The 19,311-nt window shown below is 37.4% G+C and overlaps 1 long non-coding RNA gene across 1 annotated transcript; it reads left to right on the forward strand.

Moving 5' to 3' along the window:
• Nucleotides 1-17,825: 17,825 nt before the first annotated feature.
• LOC149207873 (uncharacterized) lies at nt 17,826-18,681 on the forward strand. The gene is made up of 4 exons (XR_016252051.1): nt 17,826-17,915; nt 18,035-18,123; nt 18,234-18,291; nt 18,391-18,681. It is a non-coding gene; the product is annotated as an uncharacterized LOC149207873 (long non-coding RNA).
• The last annotated feature ends 630 nt before the right edge of the window (nt 18,682-19,311 follow it).

The raw sequence follows: 19,311 nt of genomic DNA on the forward strand, positions 1-19,311 counted from the left end.
ATTAATCTAATGCTTCCCATGCAACACAAAAAATTTTAACTTGGAAAACAAAAGGCATGCAAGTGAATAAAGACCCTACTATCCAGTGGGTCTACCATGTAATATTCATATTAATCACAGGGTCTCATCACACACTATCTTTTAAGTTTGATTGAACCTCTCATGGGGCGACCATGACATGTAATGAGTTTTGTCTCTTCCGTAACAAGTTATTACTCTTTGCTATAATGCGGTTTGTTATAGCATGTGATTTGTTATGCCTCTTAAGGATCAAACATTCTATGTTTACCTTTGTCAGTGATTACACACATCTTTGCCTTCAGCTTTTACACACACACACAGATATATATATATATATATATATATATATATATATATAATTCATCTCCATAGGGATGTACCACATATGAAAACATAATCAACATAATGCAGTCCTTCAATCCAGAACCAGTAGTGGAATCAGAGGTTTACTCATCGAAACATTCAAAATGACACAACACAAAACATTTGTGATATGGGTACCTCCGATATGGAACAAATGTGATAACATAATTAACTCATTTTAATAATTGTATCGGGTCCATAATATCAGAGGTTTTGATATTAGAGATAATCACAACATTCCACAATTTGCAAACTTGTGCTATAATAAAGCTCCGATATGGTGGACGTCAAATTACAATTAAACTCGTTTTAATATCAATATTGCGTCCATCTTGTTAGCCATTTTAGATGATGGCACATAATGAAAGTTTCGATAAATGAATGTGATCTTAGATTAAATCCAATTTTGTAATTATACTAGGTCTGCAAGTGAATTAATACACCATATCGTGTCCGCATATCAAAAATTGGAGCAAATCGAAGGTCGAAGATTATCGTATATCTGTTAATTTTAGGTATGTTCTATGCTAGAGCAATTTATTTCAATTTCTTTTCCACATTATCAATCACATCAGAATAAAGTAAACTGTAGATAGAACATAAATATAAATCGCAGAAGACAAGCCAAGACAAGAGGACGCAAGATGTGGCACTAGCCAAGGACAAACCCCAATGTGGGGAAACCCTTGATCAATTCTTCATTTATGTTCTTCAAAGTTCAGCAGAGAAAGTGACAGAGATAGTACATTTACAATAGAATTCAATCACTTTGACTTTTGATATCGGCATGAGATCAGTTGAAGACATATTACTTCAACTGATTCTCTAAGGTGACTCATTCACCTATCATAGCGCTGCATCTCGTCTATTTGCTGCATATTACTGTGTGACACCTTACTGTACTATCACATGTGTTGAACCTTGATGACTGAGCTGCTCTCATCTTCATGCTACTCATCATGCTGCATCTTCCGTGGTCTTATTAATCATCAAGCTGCCCATGCTCATGATCTCATTCATCAATATGCTGCCTATGCTCATATCATCATGCATCATTGTGCTCCCCATGATCATATCATCATGCTGCTTATTATGTTGCCCATGATCTCATACATCATGTTGCCTTCCTTCAGAGACAGATGCTCCGATTGTTTCGGCAGTTCCCGGTAGTTCCAGCTTTTCCGACAATTCTGGATTTTCCGGTAGTTTCGGCTCTTCCAGCAGTTCCAACAGTTCCGGCATTTCTGGCTTTTCTGGCTTTTCCGGCTTTTCTAGCTTTTCCGGTATTTCCGGATTTTCTGGTGTTTCCAGCGTTTCCAACAATTTCGGCTTTTCCGGCAGTTTCGGCTTTTCCCGCAGTTCCGACTTTTCTGGCAGTTCCAGCTTTTCCGGCTTTTCTAGCTTTTCTGTCTTTTCTAGTATTTTCAGCTTTTCCGGTGTTTTCGACAGTTCTGGCTTTTTCGGCAGTTCTAATTGTTCCAACTTTTCCGGCAGTTCTGGCTTTTCCAGCTTTTTTGGTAGTTCCGGCTTTTTCGACTATTCCGGCTTTTCCGGCAATTCCGGCTTTCTCGGCTTTTCTGGCTTTTCTGGCAGTTCCGGCTTTTCTGGCTTTTCCGGCTTTTTCGGCTCTTTTCGACTTTTCCTTAGGATCTCTCCTCCTACTAAAACCCAAAAACAAGTAGAGAGAGGAAGAGATCTAAGTGTGTGTAGAAATGACTTGAAGTCCTCTTCTATTTATACTAAAACGTAGAGGTTGAATAGACATGATTGTTGGGCTTCTGAGCCTACATAAGTTGCTGGCCGACTTAACAATTTGTCCATAACATAAATAAATTCATAACTTCATAAATACTTATCAGAATCGGATGATCTTTAGATCAATCCTACACCTCTCAATGAGAGGGATCCAATAAAAATATTAGCTGCCATAAATAATATGACCCACATGGGGTTGGCCCTAGTTGCCAATTTTAACACTCCCTCTCAACTAGGGAGAACTCCATCCGCTGATCCATATGTCCCACTGTACTATCTCTGCTATCAGTGCCCTGCACTACTCTGCGCAGCTCTTCTCAGCTCTGCTAAGCTCAGCTCTACTCTTCTGAGCTCTGCCCAACTGTACTGGCTTTGCTCTACCTTGTTGGCTCTGCTATGCTCTGGTCAATTCTACTGGCTCTGCTCTGCTCTGCTCAACTCTACTGGCTCTGCTGGCTCAGCTCAGCTCTGCTGGCTTTGCTTTGCTCTGCTTAGCTCTGCTGGCTCTGCTCTGCTCAACTTAGCTCTGTTGAACCATGAAGAAGAAGAATTGATCGAGAATGTGTCATACTATTCTCCATTGACCCAAAGTCAGTCTCAGAGTGTGTACCACTGATCCCAGACTAGTCCTCAACTGACCCGAAGTCAGTGTCATAGTAGGTACAACTCCTATCACTAGTCCCAGACCAGTACTCTACTGACTCGAAGTTAGTCTCAGAGTATGTACCATTGGTCCTAGACTAGTCCTCAGCCGACCTGAAGTCAGTGTCATAGTGGGTACAACTCCTACCACTGGTCCCAGACCAATATCATTGATCCCAGATCAATGAAGGTCATCCTAGCATAGGGAATACGGTAGATACATCGATGTGTCCATCAGTACTACTATGGTCTCTATCCTCATTTTCCTGCTCATTGATCAGATGGGAGGTACTTCCCATGAGTCCCAGATTACATGGGTAGGATGCCTCGATAGGGGAACTTAATCAATCCTGTCCTCACAGGAGAACTAATCATCCTGCTACACAATCACCATGGAGAACACATCATCCAGGCCTCACAGGAGAACTAATCATCCTGCTACACAATCATCATGGAGAACACATCATCCAGACCTCACAGGAGAACTAATAATCCTACTACACAATCGTCATGGAGAACACATCATCCAAACCTCACAGGAGAATTAATCATCCCGCTACACAATCGTCATGGAGAACACATCATCCAGACCTCACGGGAGAATTAATCATCTTGCTACATAGGAGAGCGAATCATCCTGTTCCACAAGAGAGCGAATCATCTTGTCCCACAAGAGAGCAAATCATCTTGTCCCACAAGAGAGCGAATCATCTTGTTCATAGGAGAGCAAATCATCCTGTCCACAGGAGAGTGAATCATCCTGTCCCACAAGAGAGCAAATCATCCTGTCCCATAAGAGAGCGAATCATCTTGTCCATAGGAGAGCGAATCATCCTGTCCACAGGAGAGCGAATCATCCTGTCCACAGGAGAGCGAATCATCTTGTCCCAATGCTCACCACCAGGGGAGGGTGAGTCACCCTGTGTTCGTATGTTGCTCCAATAAGAACCACAAGCCCCCAGATCTCCTAGAGCTCAATGTATACAACATGCAGGACCCTTGTACAAGGGTCTCTTGACGACTCCAAGTCGTTTGGGAAAATCACAGATTTGATCTTTCCCCCGGGGCTTAGACAAAGTGTAGTGACCTGTACATCATCTCATAGTGATGGAGCTTCCCTGCTCATAGACTTACCATATCCCAGATAAGGTAGTATCTGATGTCTATTTGTTGGAGAAATCGTCAAATACAAGATTCCTTAATAATCAAATCCCACCTTTGGTTGTCACAGAGAATCACAGTGGTACAAATAACTCACTTGAAGAGCTTCCCCAACCAGGCAGCTTCATATGAGATCATACTCGTAGATATGTATCCGGTCTCAGTGGTGCTTAGAACAACGGACTTCTGCTTCCTTCTCATCCATGATATCGAAGTATAATCCAAAGAGAAACAACACTAAGAAGTGCTCTAGTGATCTTCCACACTCCCTGCCCAATCAGCATTCGAATAATCATGCAATTTCATATTTCCGGCAGTGTATCTCAATCCATGAGAGATTGTGCCTCGAAGACATCTCAGAAGATTTTTGGCACCAATCCAGTGAGGTTCAACCAAATATGAGCTCACCATGCTAACTGCAAAACATATGTCTGGACGAAAGTTCACCAAGAACATTAACGCGAATGAGTTTATGAGATTCAGAGGCATTTCCCAAATCCGGTCCGACATCACTACCATATAACTTCTAAAAGTTAAGATCCTTGAGGTAGTCACAGGCTTGTAGTTCACCATTCCACATCTGGAATCCAACTCCCTCTTACTTCTGCAAATGAGAGGGTTTGCACCTGTTAGAAGTAGGTCGTCCTCATAAGGTGCTGGTATGAGAGGTCTATCATCCACAACCTTCGGATGGTTTGGATCCATTTCACTCCTAGTGAATCTTAGCTTTATCAAACAGCTATCGATCCTCTCATACTATGCCTGGGGTGTTTTGCTTCAAGCCATAGAGGGCTTTCTTCCACCTGCATATGCGAGATTCCTGATTATCAATCTCAAACCCCTTGGGTTGTTCCAGACCTGTGGACCTGCTACATGAGGGGAATGGTCCCCTTGTAAGATTTTCCTTCGATACATCTTAGACATGTACTTTCATGCTCCTTTTGAATTCAGGCATCCCTGTCACCATCTAACTCACAGACCTTCGGTGCTACGTGACAATGGACATGGTCCCTAGTGGACTTCCTGCAATTTGATACAACCTTGAACTCAAAAACATCTTTGAAAATTCTATTTCCAAACACGTACCTTTCCATCGATGAGTGCCACCCTGAAACCTTTGACTTCCATTTCCGAGATGGACACCATGTTCTTCTTGCGATTAGGTACATAAAAGTGATTCGGGGTTCCTTGCTTTCTTTGAAGAGTCGACCATTTCCTTGATGACCTGCATTAACTTCGGACACTCCTTCGCATAATGGTTGAACTTATTGCAACCAAGGCATCCGCCTTTCCTTCCACCCTTAGATCCAAACTTCCCAAAGAAGTGATCTTTCGATTGGCCATCAGAAATTTCTGCTACGCCATTCTAATAATATGTTCTGCTTCGACTTCACCCTTTGTGAACTTAGAAGATGGATGTGGAACTCATTGATCCTTTTGTCTTGTCCCTATTGTCTTTGGTGATTTCTCTTTCACTCTTGCTTGGGCATTGTCTTCACCTCAGCTCTGATACCATGTTAAGTTTAGGTATGTTCTATGCTAGAGCAATTTATTTCAATTTCTTTTCCACATTAGCAATCATATTAGCATAAAGTTAACTGCAAATAGAACATAAATATAAATCGCAGAAGACAAGCCAAGACAAGAGGACACAAGATGTGGTGCTAGCCAGGGACAAAACCCAATGTGGGGAAACCCTTGATCAATTCTTCTTTTATGTTCTTCAAAGTTCAACAGAGAAAGTGAGAGAGATAATACATTTACAATAGAAGTCAATCACTTTGACTTTTGATATCGGCATGAGATCAGTTGAAGACATATTGCTTCAGCTGATTCTCTAAGGTGACTCGTTCACCTATCATAGTGCTACATCTCGTCTATTTGCTGCACATTACTGTGTGACACCTTGTTGTACTATCACATGTGTTGAGCCTTGATGACTGAGTTGCTCTCATCTTCATGCTTCTCATCATGCTGCATCTTCCATGGTCTTATTCATCATCAAGTTGCCCATGCTCATGATCTCATTCATCATTATGCTGCCCATGCTCATATCATCATGCATCATTATGCTGCCCATGCTCATATCATCATGCTACTTATTATGTTGCCCATGATCTCATACATCATGCAACGTTCCTTTGGAGACAGATGGTCCTACTGTTTCCGCAGTTACCGGTAGTTCCAACTTTTCCGGCAGTTCTGGTTTTTCCGGCAGTTTCGACAATTTCGGCATTTCTGGCTTTTCCGGCAGTTCCGGCTTTTTCGCTAATTCCGGCAGTTCCGACTTTTCTGGCTTTTCCGACTTTTCTAGCTTTTCTGGTATTTCCGACTTTTCCAGTGTTTTCGGTAGTTCCTGCTTTTCCGTCAGTTCCAACTTTTCTAGCTTTTCTAGCAGTTCCGGCTTTTCTGGCTTTTCCGGCTTTTCTGGCAGTTCCATTTTTTCCGGCTTTTCTGGCTTTTCCAGCTTTTTCGGCTTTTCCTTAGGATCTCTCCTCCTACTAAAACCAAAAGACAAGTAGAGAGAGGAAGAGATCCAAGTGTGTGTAGAAATGACTTGAAGTCCTCTTCTATTTATACTAAAACGTAGAGGTTGAATAGACATGACTGTTGGGCTTTTGAGCCTACATAAGTTGTTGGCCAACTTAACAATTTGTACATAACATAAATAAATTCATAACTTCATAAATACTTATCGGAATCGGATGATCTTTAGATCAATCCTACATCTCTCAATGAGAGGGATCCAATAAAAATATCAGCTGCCATAAATAATATGACCCACATGGAGTTTGGCCCTAGTTGCCAATTTTAACAATATCGCAGCACACCTTCAAGAATGTTAGCGAGATATGGATCTCAGAGGAAGTGCTCTATCGCAAGGTAGACATCGGGGGGTTTCAAGTGCTATCATATAACAAAAATACCGAATCCTCAACTGTGCATATATGACATCATTGTTCATCCGTATACTTAACACATTTTGATTTAAACACATCAATGGTGATACTGATCTAATCACATAGAATAACATATATGAAAAACTTGAATTAAAACAGTACTTCAACCCAAAAACATAGCATCAACGTAAAGATAATAGTACCTGATACACATTCACTTTGCTCATAAGTAAAATCGTTGTGGTTCTTCTTTCTATTAAGACTTGTTTACAACTATAGTAGTAAAAACCAAAATACTTCTCGCAAAATTTCAAAAGCCCCTTTCTTCATAACAATGAAGGGGATTTAAAGTTTAAAGTCAAAACTCAAATATAGAAAAGTCCATAAAATGTTGTGATGGTCCAAACAAACCACACTTAAAATAAAAATACAAACTAATAGTACAGTCCTGTTACAACAAGTTGATCAAGACTTGGACGAAGACTGCTCTGGAAATCGCTGTTGAAGTTCCAATATATCTGTCATCGCCTTCAATTCAGGTGGATGTTTAGGCCTAATGCGCATCCATGTAGTGAATAACGCATTGCTGAGAGCTGGAAACACCTGACTGATTGTATTTAGAAGACACCTTAGCATCAACCATTTCCCATGTGGTTTGACTAGGAAATGCCAATGGCATTCCAAGTCAATCTTTGATAGAGCTTTTATCTGCTCAACCTTATTCTTTGATGATTCTTGCCAATATTTTTTCAATATTTTAACATTAGGCAACGTATCTTCTGGGCACTCCAAGATTAAATTTTCCTCCAAGAGGCTGTCATTGATTGATTGAATCATGTTGCTAGATATGTACTTGGCACTATAGATTGCCATATTTACATTTTTAAGCCTTATCTCAAATTATTGGAAGACAATCTCTTTATGAGATTATTTTGTCTTGGGAATATTTGCTAATCGACCCTTAGAGATGTTCTGCCAGTAAATGAAATCGGAGATTTTATCTTCAACTTCCTTGCCATGTGTCCTCAGATCAGACAGTTGATTCACAAATGCATCAACTGATTGGCACATCTCTTCGATAATGCCCAGGTTTTGGAAAAATAGAACATGTTGATGAGCAAGCAGTTTATTTAGCTCCCTTGCTTATTCCATGAATTATGTCGTCTAAGGATTAGCCTTCAATTGCTCAATCCTGCGCTCTAGCTCCTGTATGTGGACATCCCGACTCTTCATGTCAGATTCATATTGAATCTTCATCCCATCGAAACTAGTTTGCAATTGTGAAAATTGAGCTTTCCATTGCTGGACGATTCCTTGCTTTTCGTTTTCTAAATTTTGTTCAAGGTTCCTTATTTTATCATATTTCTCCCTTAGGAGTTGTTGCAGTTCTGTGGCTTTGTCAATTGTTGCACTGGAATAGGCTCCTGCATATTGTGATAATCTCCCAAGATCTTCAGAAGGGGTCACTTGGGAATCTTTCCACAATACTTCAAAAGAGGTATTTGCAGGGACCAAAGCTTGCCTTTGTTCAATCCTTCTCCTCTTTCTCTACCTGCTGACTACTGCTCTATGTTTCAGACTGTAAAATACGTCCAGAGGAGGAATCTCCTCAATATTGAGAATGACCTCAGAGGTCGGAAAAACTGGGATGATTTCCAGATCATCATTGTCCATAGTTTCCTTAGAAGGCTCAACAGTGAATGAGCTCTTCTCAGTGATGACAAAAGTCTGAGAAATCTGTGTCTACGACGAAATTTGTTGTTTTTTAGGGTCACTCTCTTTAATAAATTGTTCCCAAATCCCATCCAGACTTTCTTCTGTCGCTACCTTCTCTACCTTTGATTCGCTAGCTTCCAATGTTTCAGTTACATGAACTGCATCTTGACTCTGAGATGTGCTCGCTCCTATGTCTTGTTCCATGTTCTGGTGATTTAGATTCAAAATTTCACTGGGCAAATGGGAAATCCTTTTAACCCTGTATTGATGAAACTGCACTAATTCCTCGGGGTTGAGCCATCTTGTTGCTTCTCTTTCAACCTCTAAATAATTTAACACCGATTGAAAGAAATCATCAAATTTATCAGGCTCATTTGTAAACTGCTTGATCTTTGCCTGTGTTGTAACATTTTTCGCAGTATCTACTAGATCATATTGCTGATTTGGAATGGTTGGAAAGTTCATCAGTTGGATTTCCTCCATCTCCTTAGTAGCATGTTTGAAATTTTGTAAAGAATAGAATCCACATCAATATGAAAAAACATGTCACATTGTCTTTTTACTTTCTTTCATGACCTTAGATAAGCCATCTCCCACAGTCTTGTAGGCTATTTCCTGGGCTAGGAGCTTATCAAGGACATACAAGGGCAACACATGAGGCTATGCAAGGTTGCCAAAAACTTGAACATAGGTAAATGATTCCTCCCCAAACCATCTTCCAACTGATAACATGTCAATATTGGCTTCAACAAAGATTCTAGGGCACTTCTCATTGAAAACAAACTGGTAAATAGGAAGGACGATGCCATGGCTAATCTTGTAAAAATGGGGTCGGTATTTTGACTCCCATAGAATATCATGGTAAATGTGAATAGGAAAAGGGTCTTCAATAGTCCATTTCCATCCCATGGATGGAAAATATGAAGTGAAACAAATACAATCCATAATGTAGGCACTCATGTAGAATGGGACAACAACAATTTCAGTAAACTTATGCTTTTTCCTATATTCTAGGATTATGTTGCTTAGGTTGTTGGACAGAATAGTTCCCCAGTCCATTACATAACCATCAGAGGTAGCTTCAATCAGGGGTGCCCATTGGTTTGAAAACTTCTGGGTATTCTCATAGCCAAACAATCTACACATCATTGCAGCAACAAAACAATAGGGTGCATTAATAGAGGCTATAGCATACATACCCTTGTCCTCCCGCTTATGCTTGCTAGCGTCTCTTCTCCATCCTCGAATGGCCTTAGATTGGTGTTCATTTTCCTGCATGAACTTCTCAACGAACTATTTATCATATTTCTTCTAAGCTGCTGGGAGGTGGTACATTACAGAGCAGTGTTTTGTAGTGAAAAGGCTGATGACTGTTTGTCTCTGGGTCACGAAGTTCCTACCTGTGATGTTCATATGATCAATGAACCACCTAATCATATCCATATAAGGCAAGATGCTTGGGCGAGCACCAATTCTATGGAGAAACGAATTGGCCACATCACTGTATGTAATTTCTGAAACAGGAACCCTATCCTCTGCTGTAACTATTCTTTCTGTGACTTTTGGCCCTTCATCTTCAAAAAGCTTATACATGGCCTCCCAGCTAGAGACCCCAACATTAGGGGTGCATGTCGTGTCGGAAAATAGCCTAGGGATTTCTGTGACCTCAGGAGCAGGACCAACTGGCTGTTGTTGAACGAGAATTTTCCTTCTGGGTTTAGCTGATCGAGACATTTCTCGTGAATTCTTCTTATCAAGACTAGCCTGCGAGGAAAAAACACAAGAATGACCAATGCCTGCACTTAGAGAAAATGACCAATTATGCATGAATCCAATACTTTTATGAGTGAAATATTCGGGGATCCTTAGTATTAATGAAATCATTTACAATATCGAAAACCATAAATTCACTACATTTTGCCATTAATTGACAGAACATGCATCCACGTGGCCTTCAACACATGTAAGCTTTAACGACCATTTTTATCAGAGAAATCACATCGTTGTCCTACCAAAACTTGCGATCTCCTCTGTCTCCGGAGCCGATTACTTTTATGAGAACATCTTTAATATAAAATCGCATCCGCCCTTCATCGCAACTTTTCGAATGAAACCTTCGCTTAGATCCGTTGATCTCCGATTGCAATATGTCTTATTGTACGTGTCAACTTTACCAGAGATTTTAATCGGAAAAATAAGATGGTTGTCTTGGAAAAACTTGCGATCTTGTCTATCTCCGGACCTAGTTTATTTTATCAAAACATCTTTAATATAATATCGCATCCGCCCTTCATCGCAACTTTTGGAATGAAACCTTCGCTTTCATCCGCTGATCTTTGATTGCTATATGTCAATAGCCCTTGCCTCCTTTCAACTCTTGGTTTCTATCGTGCTAGCCCCCAAATCAGAGCCCTCTCTATTAGGCATTTCCATTCGGGGGTGTAACCTTCGTAGATCGCATGTTAATTTGCCAATCGTCAATCACCTTCTGTGTTTGGCCCTTGGTCCTGTAGCTCTTCACATGACCACAATCTAACTCCCATATCGGAACCCTTCAATCAGAGGTTTCGCTTCGATGCACAATACGCCTCAACCTTTGATCTCTGATCTCCCATACCTGACGCCATCTCTGATCTCCCATACGTGACGCCATCGCCGCCATGTATTTGTCAACTGTCGCCTTGTGAGTAATGCCACATGTTAACCCTTTTTGGCCTACTGTGAGCCTTGAAACTGCCGAATCTAGCTGCCGCGAATCAATCGTGTTGGCACGTCATTTCCACATGTCTCTTATCAGATCCAGTCTTTTGCTACCACACGTCCCTTCAGGAGAAGACAGAAAACGCCCCAACTTCTTTCGTTTAACACACAAATCCTTTGTTAGTTTCTTATCACCCATCCCGGCACATTAACATTATTGGCCCATTCCCGGTGATTTCACTCTGCCTAATATCACATATTGGGGACGCATGTCATGTTAAAACATGTGATATCAAAACTTGTGACTATCTTTTTGGCTCAAACACGGATGAACTCACGATCCACATATCATATCGACGTTGCTTTGCCCGTCTTAATGCAAATTCTAGTAATATAATGTTATAAATTTACAAAGTATCATTTATAATTGGTTAAGAGTTTATCTTTTTAAAAGACCTAAAAAAGAAGAAGTTAAACTTTTAAGATTCAGAAGTATTTGGTATGAGTGAAACTCTATTCCTTAATTGGAACAAATAGCTAGTTATTCCATGAACTCTAGGTGTCATAATTTTTTAGTAAAACTATCTATTGGTTATTTTCAGTGATATGGTTTTTCATTAACTCATTATCTGTATCATGGCTTTCTAATGAAACCATCCATTAGTATTTAAAGTGACATGGTTTCAAAAAAAAAGAAAAGAAAAACCATACCATACATACTTACCTGGACATGATTTTCCTATAATAAATCCACATACATTCACCATAACCATAACTAGTACTGTCACCATTATTAATTTGACTACTAAATCATAAACATTAAAATGTGCTAACCATAAGAAGATTCATTTGAACTTTAGAATATATTAGTGATTTAAAAGATAAATCAAATTACATACTGCATGTTGCTCTTCCTGATACAATCATGTTGCTGGTGGAACTAACAATACACCTGCAACATCATGTAATTTTCTCAATCATTACAATCACATCGTGAGCATGGAAAGCTGCTGTAACCTCAATTCCTGCATGAGAAGGCTGTGCGCGTCTTGATTATTACGAAGATGCTGTAGTCTGTCCCGCAATATGAAGCGAATACGAGAAAGTGGGGGGCGAGTTATATCAATCCGGATTTTGTGGAGGAGGAACGTTCGCAGGCGAAACATGAAGGGAGAATAGCACTGCGAAACTGTGGTGCAAATATCTGTTAAGCGCCTGGCGAGCGAAACCCTAGTGTCATGGGAATGACTGCAACAGCGAGATGCAACATCTTCGATTCCTCTTCCTTCTCCCCCTGCAGGCACCCTGTCCAAGAATTATTGACTCAAATTAGGGTTGGGTTGCAGCGCACTTAGAAACTGGAAATTTAACTGATTCTGCATATATCGAAGTGAAAGTCATTGGTTCCACGTGATGTACGTAAAGTTCGAAACAGATAAAGCTGCTTTTGCCACCGGGTATGACTGAAAATATAGTTAATTAATTTATATTTATTAATATTTAATTTAAACAAATTAATTATATAACTGCGGTTTTCATGGTACTATGAATTTGTACTGTCCAGAACATTTTTTGTTTTCACATGGTGAATATTTTCTTTGGTGGAGGGCTACCCGAAGCAAATGGCCTTGGGATTCCTCAAAACACTGCTTCACAAATTGATTAATTTCTTTCTAAATAAGAAATAAGTGTTTTTTGTTTTTTTTAAATAGTGAAACTATTTGATTATTGCTATATATTAAAAAAATTATCAACTAAATTTTGTAAATATAATTATAAAATGTGTTTTTAGACTAAGATTAGTTTCAAATTATTGCTATATATTAAAGGAATTATTAACTAAACTTTGTAAATATAAGTATAAAATGTATCTTTGGAACTAGATTAGTTTCAATCTATTGCAAAATTTTGAAAACTATCATTTAATATACATCTTAACTTAAAAGAATTAAGAAATAATATAATGTATTATAAATAGCTATAAATGTTCTTTGAAATATTAAACGTTATCTCTATACTAAGTAAATATATTTAGTGATGATAAATATATAAATTTAAAAATCACAATATACATATCACATTAAAGTAAATTTAAATAATAATAATCTTAATTATATTATTTCAAAACTTTGTTTTCAAATTTAGTTACTAAACTAGTAAATATTCAATATTTATAATAATTTTTATATGTGTACATACAATCTTTGTTATGGATAACAAATTAAAAAATTAAATTTAAAAAATTATAGATATTGTATAAATAAAAATAAAAACATTTTCATATATAGAGATGACGTTAAATTTATATATAATATAAATAATAATATAAAAAAATAAAATGAATATATATTAATTTTGTATCTGCCAATTGTGGAGTGTAAATTTATATATAATATAAATAATATTATAAAAAAACCAACATGAATTTATATTAATTTTGTATCTACCAATTGTGGAGTGAGATCACTTGTTAAATTTTTACAAATAAAAAAATGTTTGTATTTTAAGAGATTTGATCGTTTTTGACCCTTGATCAATTTGGATTTAACATGAATTTATGCCAAAAATAATTAGTATACTCATCTAGAACATTTTTCAATTTTTAAAATCAACTTTTTATGTATATAGAAATATAGAAAAAAATGAAAACCATAATTATGATACATAAACGTGAATGATGTATTCAAGATCCAAAGCAAGATAAGTTGACAAAGACAAATCCAATAATATGCACATAGCTAGACATAAGTATTGCTGAAAATAAACTTATAAGTTAATTGAAAAAAAATACATTGCAAATGGAAATTACAACACACTCAATAATATCCATGGTACTTCTTACCATAATATTGTTATACAACAATTTGCAAATTAATAAAATATAATTTTTATGTGCATATCAATTTTTTAATGACATTAATAACCATTCTCTATTCAAACACACACACACACATATATATTATTGAATAATATTTAATACTGAAAAACAATATTTTTTTTCTTTATCCATCATTTTTTTATAATTATTAATTTATATAATAATAGAAAGAAAGAAAGAAATTATTTTAACGTCCATGAGGCTAACGATAGCCTATGGGACAGATTGCTTCTTCATCGGCTTGATGTATTTGGCCCTTTTTTGTGAAGCTTCAAACAAACCGCTCGCTAAATAGATTATCCCAAGAGCTAGTTGCCAGCATATCTGCATAACTTTCCCTGTTGTATTTGAAAACCTCACATTCTCAAATGAAATGTTTTTCTGTTTCTACTTTTCCGGAAGAAAAAAAAATTCATATTCTTTCCTCCCACACTTCCTTTGGCCTTTTCCAGCGCCCTGTTTCACAACGGAGTTGATGAGAATTAGTCCTTAACTAAGAAATAAGAATTTTGGCTCTCCAAGAGATATTGGCCTCTATGTATGCTTTTGGTTGATGACTATGAGTGGAATTACACTTCAATATAGTAATTTTTGCTTCTCCCTAGCTCCTTATCCCAAGTATGCTTGTGGAACTTTTTCATAACGAAATATTTTATCTCTTTGTTGTTAATGGGACACGCATTCAAGCTAATATCCCATTTACTAAATCATTTGTTATTTTGTTGCATCCAAGTTTTTTTGCTCTTGCACAATCTATCATTAAAGACAACCTTAGGCCATTTACCCTCTTCCATTTGCTCAATTTTTTTTTAAATACCTTATGACTCGCACCATAACAATTGCTTCAACAGGAGCAGTTACTGTTTCACTTAACAAGATATCATAAGGAACTGCACTTTTAATCTGAAATTTGTTTATAATCAAACACTTCTAAATTTTCTCAATTTGTCTCCACTGCATGTCGGATGTACTGCTGGCCCATAGTTCACAATCATAGAGAATCACCAGAATCACTAGAAGCCCAAAACGAGTTTGAGTGGTTTTCCAGTTCCACAACTATGCCTCTCTACACCTATTTTGAAAAGTATAAAATTCTTTCCAACCCCCCAAAGTTATTTTCCTTCCACAACCATTCCAGCTTAGATTTTTGTTGAAGTCAATTTCGAGGTATTTGTAATCCGCAACTTCTTCCAGAATGTTGCCTTCAAAGTAGAACTTATGTTGGTTATGTTTTATTTTCTTAGATAAGATCACTACTTTCATTTTGTTGATATTGACTTACATCCCCACACTTCTACAAAAATGCGCAAGGGATAGTAAGTGTTCTTGCAAACCAAGAGCCGATTTAGCAATCTCATTTGCATACAAAAGAAGTCTTATAACAAACTTGCCCAAATAGATACCATCACTCCCTTGCGAATTTAACCATTGCTCAAGCTTGTCAATATATAAACCAAAAAGGGTAGGAGACAGTGGGCAACCTTGCTTGACCCCGATATCGCTTCTAAGACTTTCAGAAATGCCTGCTGAAGTTCTAATTTTGACTTTCACCTCTTCATACAGCGTATGCACAACTGCTCTCAAATGTTTAGGAACCCTAAGTTCCTCCATTTTGTGCCAAATCTTATCCCTAGGAACCGAGTCAAATGCTTTTCTGACATCAACAAAGCAACAAAAGACTTCTTCCTTTCTCTCCCAAACTTTTTCAATGATGTGCCTTAAAGTTATACGATGATCATTGTTGAATGTTTAGGTCTAAAACCTGCTTGCCCTTTAGCACATTTATATCTTTCTTCTTCCCACTTGCTAATTTTGTTTTCTAACATGCTTCCAAATAGCTTTGCAAACAAAGGGTTTATCACGATGGTCCTATAATTGGAGGGATTATTGACATCACCGCTCTTGAAAAGAGGTATTTCCAGACTAGTTGTCCAATTTGTGGGGAGCCCTTGTTGTATGATGTTGTTGAAGATTTTTTTAATGTGAGGTGCAAGAATCTTTGAGCCCCACTTTAAATATTCTGCTTGGAGTTCAGCTAAGTCTTTTGCTTTTCCAACACCCAACTTCTTGATACCCATCTCTATCTCTTGTACCGTGAAGAGTTCAGTATTAGTGTTAACCAAGGGGGAGGGTCAACCTTGGGAACCTGCTCATAGAGTTGTCTTGCATAGTCAAACCATTTAGAAGCTGTAATATTATTTCCAATTTGTATCTTTTTCGGTTGGAGCTCCTTCCAAAATAATTTGGGATTATTTTTCCCAAGGAAGATTAGTTCTTCCCTCCTTGAAACCATGAAATCGACCTTTTTTTGCTTAATAACTACATGTAAGCTTTGAGCTTTATGTTATCCTTGTTTGACTCTTTCCAAATTCTCCTTGCCTTTTTGCATTCCTCATCAAAATCAAGCATTAACCGGAAAGCAATTTGTTTCATACTTCTTAATTTTTGCTCTTTTGCACTTTGCAAGTGCGCATTGAATTAAATGTGTTAATTCATGACTATGAAGGCTGTGAATTGTAATTTTCTCCTTCTCGAAGAGCCTCTCTAGCATCATTTTGAAGGTATTACAATTTTCTGGGGTCAAAAGAATTCTGCCACGTGGGGGATTTTGTTGGACATGCTGAATTTTTGACTCTAATTGTTTCTTTCCAATCCAAGAGAAACATAAATAAATTGGCTTGTGATCTGATTTCAAGTCCCACAGCTGATCTCCAATCAAAACTTCCTCCATTTTCTCACACAAACCATGCAAGCAAATTACATAATCTACCACACTTGCTCCATTGTAAGTATTGCAAGTGAAATTACCAGACTTTTCCCATCTAGTCAAGCCATTACAAATGACTAAATCAAAGGTCCCACATAGAGTAAGCAATTGTTCACCAAAGATATTGCTGCCCTTGTCCTCTGAAATTCTTTCCCATTGATGATTACTTTCTTTTGTAAGCCAAATAGGGTCACAATCATCTTTACAACAAAAAATGCTAGCTTGCTCATTTAACTTTTATTAATGATATTAAAAATAAGTAAAAATTTAATAAAAAATATATTATAAAATCAACCCAAAGATAATCTTAAATCTATATAAAATTTTAAGTAAAAATATTATTAGTCAAAATTCATTTCAAACTCATATAATGTTTTCGTTTGTGTGAGGTATCAATCGCACTCTCTTAATTAAATATGGAGTACGTTAAAATCCTCTTATTGTACACTTTCTAATCTTTGCTGATTTGAGTGGATGAATGTCTATAAATATTTTAATTTTATGCATTTTGGTCAGCTAATAATTAATATTTCCTGATTGCACGTTGTAACATGTAACCTTAAGACATTATATTCAAGCATAAAAAAAAATTAAACTTGTGACCATACACTCTAAACTTATGTGTATGATTGCTTTTGAAATATCATCAATTGAATAATAGAACCATGCCATGGCAATCTTTGAAATGTTGTATTGGATATTAAATTTATACATAACCTTTTAACATAGCCATTATACCTTAACCAAGCACCGTAGGGATTATTCAAAGTTTCAAGAAGGGATTATGGGTGACAACTGTACGTGAATATGATGGACATCTGGGCACATTTGTACCGTTGCTTCCTCCGACGTTGATCCAACAACTTGAATTCTTTCGCGAGCAGTTAGGGTACCGAACCCTGGAACTTGTGCCCCCAGTTTGCTCCATTCATTCGCCGCAACTCCCCAAGGCCGAGCTCTACAACCCAGTGCCAACGAACCTATTGTTTTGGGTTATCACTTTGATATTCAAGTTGTTTTTCTATCGATTCCTTGCTTAATACAAGATTAATTCTAGTCTCTATGGCTTTTATCCTTCTGTAAATGCTTTTGGAGTTAACAAGCTCTCACCGAACCCTTATCCATTTACAGGATGCTCTGGCTTTAGAGGGTTTTTGTTTTCAAAGATCTTTCCAAGTTCCGGCTGGCGCCTTCACCTTCTAAGACATCAATGGTTCCAGGTAGACATAACTCAGTTTCTTTCTTTTTACTTCACTGCAGACTCAGAACCTTGTTTCTTACTTGGTTTAACTCGCATTCTCCATTCTTTGTACATGTTTTTATTTTCAAGGTTATGGAAGGTGAATCACTCCAACCACAGTTGCAGAGAACCAAAATTCCTGCCGAAGGTATTAAAATTTACACATTATACGTTGATTTACAGTTTTTCCTCCTTGCTTTCCATTATTATATGAGGAATCTCATCCCGTGTTGTTTGTGCCTAGTAGGTATGATTCCATAGGAAGTTTGGACCACGACGACTTCTCTAAATTGATATCCTTTGACATAACAGGTGCATATATTTTACTTGCCGTTGTGCGGCATATAGAATGATAGGGTTTGAGGGTTTATATATTCACATTACGATGAACTGTTAATTGGGTACAGAGGAGCCTCAGGGCGATTTTATTTGACCCCAACCGAGGGTGTCATATTTTTTGTAAATAGTACACTATGTGATTTAGTTAGGCTACTCAATTGAATTTTGGGGCATCCATTGGAAGCATTTTGGTGTTCACTTCCGAATTTAATGTGTTACTGTTTAAATGATGGACCGAATTCCCTCAGGTTCATAGGTTTACCTCTTAAGAGGTCGTTCATATTTGCTATGTAATTTATTCCTATGTTGTTCTTTCTTGATTATTTGCAATTAGATAAGATGAGTTTTCACTCCTAGTAATTGAAGTACGCAGTCGCTTTATGGTTCCTTATTAATTTGTGTATTTATTTTTGCTAATATTTTAAGAAAAAAATTCTGTTGAACTGGTTAGAGTTTATTCATGTTGGTAATTACAACCTCTCTACATAGACTTAATTTAAAATATTCTTCTTTATACCAACCCTATTGCTCATTGTTTACATTTTTAACAGAGGAATGGTTACAGAAACCCTTGCTCCAGTCCGGTTTATTTGCAATGAGGGTTCGTTGTGGATTGGATCTGGTAGCTATTTAATTTAGAAGCTTGGTCCTAACCCCTTTGACTATTTATCAATAAGTTTTACCTTGTACAAAACAAGGATAACATTGTCCTGTTGTTACATTTGCGTTTCCGATAACAAAGACTATTATTTTTTTTGTATTTTTTATTTTTGTTTTAGGTATGGTTTCATTATGTTTTCCCCTCTTGGTTTCAATACTCGAGTTTGTT

The sequence above is a fragment of the Pinus tabuliformis genome, chromosome 1_2 (assembly GCF_031772625.1).
Source record: "Pinus tabuliformis cultivar Carrire ecotype Pingquan chromosome 1_2, CPIR1, whole genome shotgun sequence".
In the NCBI taxonomy this organism is placed as follows: Eukaryota; Viridiplantae; Streptophyta; class Pinopsida; order Pinales; family Pinaceae; genus Pinus; species Pinus tabuliformis.